The sequence below is a fragment of the Lacerta agilis genome, chromosome 10 (assembly GCF_009819535.1).
Source record: "Lacerta agilis isolate rLacAgi1 chromosome 10, rLacAgi1.pri, whole genome shotgun sequence".
Taxonomy (NCBI): Eukaryota; Metazoa; Chordata; class Lepidosauria; order Squamata; family Lacertidae; genus Lacerta; species Lacerta agilis.
In genome coordinates, this window is record NC_046321.1 from 66,785,771 (window position 1) to 66,793,298 (window position 7,528).

General features: G+C 43.4%; 1 long non-coding RNA gene across 1 annotated transcript; it reads right to left on the reverse strand.

Annotated features, from left to right (window-relative positions):
* Window positions 1–2,230: 2,230 nt before the first annotated feature.
* LOC117053609 lies at window positions 2,231–6,832 on the reverse strand. The gene is made up of 3 exons (XR_004427420.1): window positions 6,795–6,832; window positions 5,182–5,218; window positions 2,231–2,396 (listed from the first exon to the last, which is right to left on the reverse strand). It is a non-coding gene; the product is annotated as an uncharacterized LOC117053609 (long non-coding RNA).
* Between the last annotated feature and the right edge of the window lie 696 nt (window positions 6,833–7,528).

Below are 7,528 nucleotides of genomic sequence, written 5' to 3' on the forward strand. Positions count from 1 at the left end.
GACCTGCTGAATCCTGCATTTGGGCCTTATACATTTCTCCTTTCTGAAACATTTCCCAGGAAGTTGGGTAAAGTTCCCTACCACAATACATCATAGGAATGTGCAGGGGAAATGGCAGGTAGGTCTTTTTCAATTAATTCAATAGATTGAAAAGCTGCAAATAAACAGAATGACATCTTTATAAAATATACAACCGAGTTGTGTTATGACATCGCCAGAGAGAGAAAGGCACCAGATCAGATAATAGAAAAAAAGGCCACGAGTTTACCCCGTTAATCAGGCTTGTTCTTTTGCAGACCAGAATGTAAACAAGTCATGGAAGTGTGTGTTAGTGATATATGTTTATTATCATATCCTCTCAACCCAAGAACTATTTTGCATCTATAATAATGGATGGCTTGCTTGATTGCTTAAAAACAAAATCCCAACTGCACTCAAGTGTGCAAACATCACTCAACAATATTAAAAAGTTGTGCCCGGTTGATTTATCTTATTGTTTGTCTAAGCATCATGACCTTTGGTCCATGGGCAGCATGTCATTAAAGGCAAAGCTCTGATTTCACTGGTGAGTAAATTATTATGGCATTTTAAATGTATGCTCCATCGGTCTCTATTTACCAGGACTGTCCCTGCTTTCTGGTACTTGCCCCTAGTAAATCACCATACATCTAGTGTCCCAATTTTTGCTTGGGAGAGCCATTTTTCAAAGTATGTTAGCGAGAGTGACTGAAGTTACCACTCTCTTCAGTTTTTAGCCATTTGCGTCACACTTGACTCAAATTTTAGTTTGGCTTTTGGCAGAATTTAGCCCACAACTTTATTGATTACAGAAAGTGAGTTGTTGCATAGGCTCAGGTTCAACTAGCTCCCTGCCATGCAGGTAGCACTGACCCAGGGTTCCAGCATAGGTCAGCCAAGGGTGAACACCTGGATAAGTGGAAAGCCAGGAACAGACTATCTCCGCCACCCAAATGTCCCCCTGGACTCAGGCACGGGCACAACCCCCTCACAGGGGTTGACCAAACCACCGAGTCCCTGGATTCCCTTTAATGGAATACCCTTCACATAGGGATGGCGAGAGCATTCCCCCATCCCTATCACTTGAACCAGAGCCTATCTGCAACCTTACAAGTTGTGACGATTTGCTACGCGGCAGGCGAAACCCAAATGGCAACAGCCAATCAGCCAAGTGGGGATAATTCCTGCCGTGCCCCCGTCCCATGACACATGACGGCATAGCAAGCCCTAAAAGTAGGGAGAGGTGGGTGGGTGTTCCGAATACACGCACCGAAAGAGGAAGCTCTGGGACACGTGCATGGGTACATATAGGTCCCTCGATACATTTAGACTGCGTCCCATTGGCCAGATTGAACCCAGCATTGAGGGACCTTCCAATTGGGTGTTGTGGCTGCCCAACAGTATCCACCCACAACACAGGGTGTCGGTTTTCCAGGTCTCACCACAATATGTGCCCTCTTTAAGGGAGGACCCAATTTCCTGAATCTTCTAGAAGTTAAATAACCGGGGGTTAAACATATCCCCACCTCCAACAAGGCCCCTTTGGAATGATGGTACATTATTTCCTAGCATCACTCCCATTGGGCCACTCTGTGGCAAATTAAAGATGGCAGCAGGCTGTTCTGCCATTGCAAAAGGCCTCTGAACACTCTATCACTCTTTCCCCCAAAATTCCCAGTATTGACCATAATGCCCCCTACCTCCTGACTGGGGAAGGGCTATGCCCAGATGGTGGTGACTGGGGTGAGCAGCGAAAAAGGTGGGATATAAATGGAAATAAATAAATGGAAAAGGGGAGCTACAACAACCCAGGCTTATTCCCAATTCAACTGTATCCTATTAGGATGCGGGGGAATGAACAGCTGTGTTAAATGTTATGAAAATTAGTGATTTAATTTTTAGAGGTTTGGAGAAATAAAGAAGAAAAACTAATAATAATAATAATAATAATAATGTCCCCCAATCCTATCAAATGGCCTTGGCAATTTATTGAACATATCAAAGGGAAAACACTTCAAAAAAAAAAATCAAGGAAATAAATGAATTTATATTTGGCAACAAAGCACGACAACCACATAAGCCAGGTAAATAATTCTATGGAAACATTCAAAATGAGGAGAACATTACTTTCATTGCCCAAATTCCATAAGAAGACTTCGTTATTGGCTATTAGATGGTCAGATAGTTTAATCAATAGCTTCCCACTTCCAGGTGAATTGTTTGAAAACTGTTTTGTCCATACATATGGGGCTGTCAGACCGAAGAGATGTGAAAAGTGTTGATATTAGCAGGAAGTAAATGTTATATAGTAGAGGTCTTCTGGTTTAGCCACTGGACTTCACCCGTTTTACTGTTAAAGAGGTACTGCAGTCCTGTTGCTAGAGAAAGGGAAAATGACTTGGTCTTAGTATTATTTTTTTATAAATAAGTAAATAGCATTTTTTCAGCACATCCAAGTGTTCCAAGTATGTCCTACACCAGGCACAGGCAAACTCAGCCCTCCAGATGTTTTAGGACTTCAACTCCCATCATCCCTGACCACTGGTCCTGTTAGCTAGGGATGATGGGAGTTGTGGTCCCAAAACCTCTGGAGGGCCGAGTTTGCCTATGCCTGTCCTATACATTATCTTCTTGTAATATTTATAACACTATTGCAAGGCAAAGCAGTTTTCCCATACAGTCATACCTTGGAAGTCGAATGGAATCTGTTCCGGAAGTCCGTTCGACTTCCAAAATGTTTGGAAACCAAAGCACGGCTTCTGATTGGCTGCAGGAAACTCCTGCAGCCAATTGGAAGCTACGGAAGCCCCGCCGGACGTTCGGCTTCCAAAAATAGTTTGCAAACCGGAACAATCACTTCCGGGTTTTGATTATTTGGGAACCAATTTGTTTGGGAGCTAAGGCGTTCGAGATCCTCTTTGCAGAATTATAGAATTGGAAAGTTGAGAGTCATCCAGTCCAAGCCCCTGCAACGCAGGAATCTCAATTAAAACATCCATGACAAATGACCATCCAACCTCTGCTTAGAAACCTCCAAAGAAGGAGAGTCCAGCAGCTTCCAAGGGAGTCTGTTCCACTGTCAAACATCTCTTCCTGTTGGAAAGATCTTCCTTCCCCATTCTATGGAACTGTTACAACCCTGCAGACAGGGACTATAGTTGAATATAGTAGAATTATAGTAGAATCTAGCACAAGGTTAGCACTTATTTCCATATTATTTGCAAACATTTTTTCTTTTCTGGAAGGAAATAAGATGAAAATGAGCACCAAACATGCAACATATTCCACTATAGTTCCAGAAGTGGCTTCTGCATTGCATGAAGGCAGAATTTAACAATTAGAGAAAAGTCATGGAAATCGATAAATCTGCTGCGCATGAATGCAGCCCAAATCGTATGAGAAGTGTTTGAAAAAGATGGGCATGATTACCCAGGAGAAGAAGAGATCAAAGAGAGACATAAGGACCATCACTGTAGTTCCAGGGGCAGGAGGAGAACAACTGGGTAAGAACCTTCAAGGATACAAATGCTGGCCAAGCTTAGAAGAACCTTCTTATCAGAGAAAGCTCTTCAAAAAGGGGGAACCGTCTGTACACTGGGTGATTCATGGTACACTAGTGACACCATGTGGACCGGATTAAAAGGTCTACTGTTTGGTTTTGAGCAGTTTTCTCTCATTTTTATGGCTTCTCTCAATCAATATTCCGTTTTGTGCTTCCCGTCACAAGAGCTGGAACCTTGATAGACCGATTGCTTTGGGAAGCTGCATGTTTCGTTGTTGAATTTATTAAACAAAATGAATGTACATAGAATCTGAATTCTGAAATACACAGTGGAACGAAACCTTTGTTGGAAGGCAGTGTTCAGAGTTTCCCAAAATGCCAAGATAACAATATTACTTAACTGACACGAAGCTGATTCGATTTACAGATAGTAAAGGTAAAGGGACCCCTGACCATTAGTTGTTTTTGGAAGCATCCTTACAACTCCCCAGTAAAACCTATGGGAGTTACATAAAGGGACCCCTGACCATTAGGTTCAGTCATTGACAACTCTGGGGTTGCAGCGCTCATCTTGTGTTACTGGCCGAGGGAGCCGGCGTACAGCTTCCGGGTCATGTGGCCAGCATGTCTAAGCCGCTTCTGGCGAACCAGAGCAGTGCACGGAAACGGCGTTTACCTTCCCGCTGGAGCAGTACCTATTTATCTACTTGCACTTTGATGTGCTTTCAAACTGCTAGGTGGGCAGGAGCTGGGACCGAGCAACGGGAGCTCACCCTGTCACAGAGATTCAAACCGCCGACCTTCTGATCGGCAATCTCTAGGCTCTGTGGTTTAACCCGCAGTGCCACCCGCGTCCCTCGATTTACAGATACCATGAAACAAAACCCCTGGTGTTGGAATCAGTAGTTCAGGAACACCTGAAGCAGCCTTAAAACAATTGGTTGGATGGTTTCTTTAGAATTGCTAATAATGTGCACTTTTGTGAATTCTCTCCTAGGGAAAGACTGATGTGTCAGAATTTTAGTGTTAAACTATTGTGTGGAGATTCAGCTTCTATGCCTTCCCTTGTAGACTCTCCATCGTCATCTCCATAAATAGGCAGATATTTTGTAGCTGAAGATGCATTTCTTCCTTTGGGCTTTGGGGGTACTGTAAATATGTTTTTGAAGTTCAAAAACTGAGTATTTTTGCCTGCCGGGTTTTACTATTTTGCTTTTAAATATATAGTTTTAAAAATTTTAATCAGTTTTTTTGAGAGTTGCTGAATTTAACAGGTTGTCAACCCGCCAGGGCTGTTTAACACAGCAGATCCTTGCGATCAGTACCACCACCATAGGGAGGGACGGATCCAGAAGTGGCTTGCTGGGTGGGGCAGAGCTGCTGTGCTAGCCTCCTGGCGTATGGGTCACTGTTGCTTACGGGGGGTGGGGGTGGCGCAAACACACCAACAGGCGCACTTGATAGTTTCCCTCATGTGGCCTTTGAGAGTTTAAGCCAAATGCATAAAAAACACCTTGGTTTATTATTTTTCTTCAAGCATTTGAACAGAAATGCTTGTAAAAACCCAAACAGTTTTGGCTGAAATTGATCTCAAGATACATATTCTGTCACTTGAAGGTGTATTGTAAGGGTAGGTTAAAAAAAAACATATTGATATTTACCTGGATCCATTGCACAACCGTCATAAATGATAGAGGGCTGAAAGGCAACATAAATCACTTGTCATTAGCACACCTGTACTCTCAATGCTTCTGGTTGAACTAACAGAAGGTATTGTTGTTTATTTTATAGCTGCTTTGCAGCTTGGGGCCAAGAAAGCAGTGTACAACAGTAGAATTATTATTTTCTAAACAAATTCTAAAAGCACTGAAAGCATTTATATGAAATTCTAAAAACAATGAAACAATTCCTACAGGTGTACAATTAATATTCCATAAAATGACCGATTCGCACTTAAACAAAAGCATTTTAGGTAGCGACTTAAACATCAAAGATCCTAGCTACCTGCCTAACTTCAGCTGGTAATTGATTCCAGAGGGCTGGAGCTGCAAGGCTAAAAAGCTGGTTTCTACCACAAACTAAACGCACCTGCGGGGAATGCAACACTCTCGAGAAGTTTCACTGGTCATCAGTAGCAACCAGTGTGGTTGGGTGGAGCTGCCCTCCCCACACAAGCAGGAGTGGGGCTTAGGTGGGCAGGTTAGCAGCAGGACCGTTTGTCATGGTTTCCCTGGTAGAGTCAACCCAGTGCTTCCCCAGTGCCGACCCTCCCCGCCCACATAATTCAGCATTTGCTCTCCCGTCATGACCTTGACAATCTTTTCCACAGATATAGGCACACCTCAGCCAGTGCGGTATAGTGGTTAGAACAGAGATGGGAACCCTTTTTTATTTTGAGGGCCACAGCCCCTTCTGGGCATCCTTTGGGGGGGGACATGCCAGTGGTGGGTGGGACAAGAGGCATAAGTGGGCAGAGCAATAAATGTAGTGCTCACAGAATGGTAGAGTTGAAAGGAACCATCCCCTGCAATGCAGGAATCTTTTGCCCAACATGGGGCTTGAACCCACAACCCTGAGATTAAGAGTCTCCTGCTCTACTGACTGAGCTATCCCAGCTGAACAGGAGACTTCAAAACTGCCAGAACTCTCTCTGGGACCTTGGAAAAAAAAAAACCCACACCTTTGTCTACACTCAAACATCCCTTTCTACACTTTGCCCAGACAAGCAGGAAGCATTGCCAGAGTTCAAGGGCACATTCCAGCCAGGCAAAGGCACAGAAGGAGGGTGCAAAGCAAGGCTGGCAAAGGGCTTCAGGAGGGTGTGTCACTTGAGGAGTCTGAAGGGCCAGACAGAATTGCCCGGAGGGCCATATTTTGCCTCAGAGGCCCCCAATCTCTGGCTTAGAGTACCAGGCCAGGGCAGCAGAGACCCTGGTTCAGATTCCCACTCAGTCATGTAGCGCACTGGGTGACCCTGAGCCAGTTGCTATCTGGGGGCAGACCATATACACTAACTCAAGCTCCTTAGAAGAAGGATGGGAAATAAATGGAAAGGAAGGAAGGAGGAAGGAAGGAAGGAAGGAAGGAAGATCATTGCCCAGTCCAATGAAAAAGGGGTGAGAGAGGTTCTCTCTCCTGAAACACAGCTAAGTTCCGGTCTGGCAGACAAAACATGCAGCCTAAAACTTCTTTCCAAACCCACAAGGAATTTTGACTGGCAGCACAATGAGCAGGGGTGTTTCCGCTTGCAAATAACAAGTGCAATTCCACTTACTTCGGAGCTCACAGACAGCTTTCTGAATGTCGTATCTGACTGCAGTAGATTCACAGTCGGATTCATTTTGCTGGTAGAGAGAAACAGGAAACGCAGCATTAGACAGACAAGCATTCCCCAACTCAGCCATAGTGTGTGCAGGGAGGCCGCTTGCGAAGGAGGATCAGGCCAGCTGTTAGGAAGCAGGATCTGCTCCTGTGCTGTGCCAGATGCTGCTCCTAAATCCCTGTATTGCACAAGTGGATCCACTGGGATCTTTCTTTTCTTTTTTATTGATTTTCATAATAACATTGACAACATACATACCAAAAACAAACCCCACCAACAATCAGACAGAGAAACAAACACACAAACTGATGACAAGATACATAATTTTTGTAGTCTTCATAATATGTTCTTCACAAAGTTTCCATAGACAAATAAAAATAATTAATAATAATATATATTCTAATATTATCAAATTTCTTTTAACCGTTCCTTACAAAGGAAGGAACTAAGTTATTAGTTCCGTTTAACCCTGATGTTTCGTTCTTTTGGTGTGATTGGTGGGCTACTTAAAAATGAGGCTGCAGTTTAGATTTAATTTTAAATTGTATTTTAATCTGTATTTTAATGAACTGTTTTATGTTTTTGTTGTGATTTTATTGGTGTTAGCCGCCCTGAGCCCGGTTTGGCGGGGAAGGGTGGGGTATAAATAAAATTTATTATTATTATTATTATTATTATTATTATTA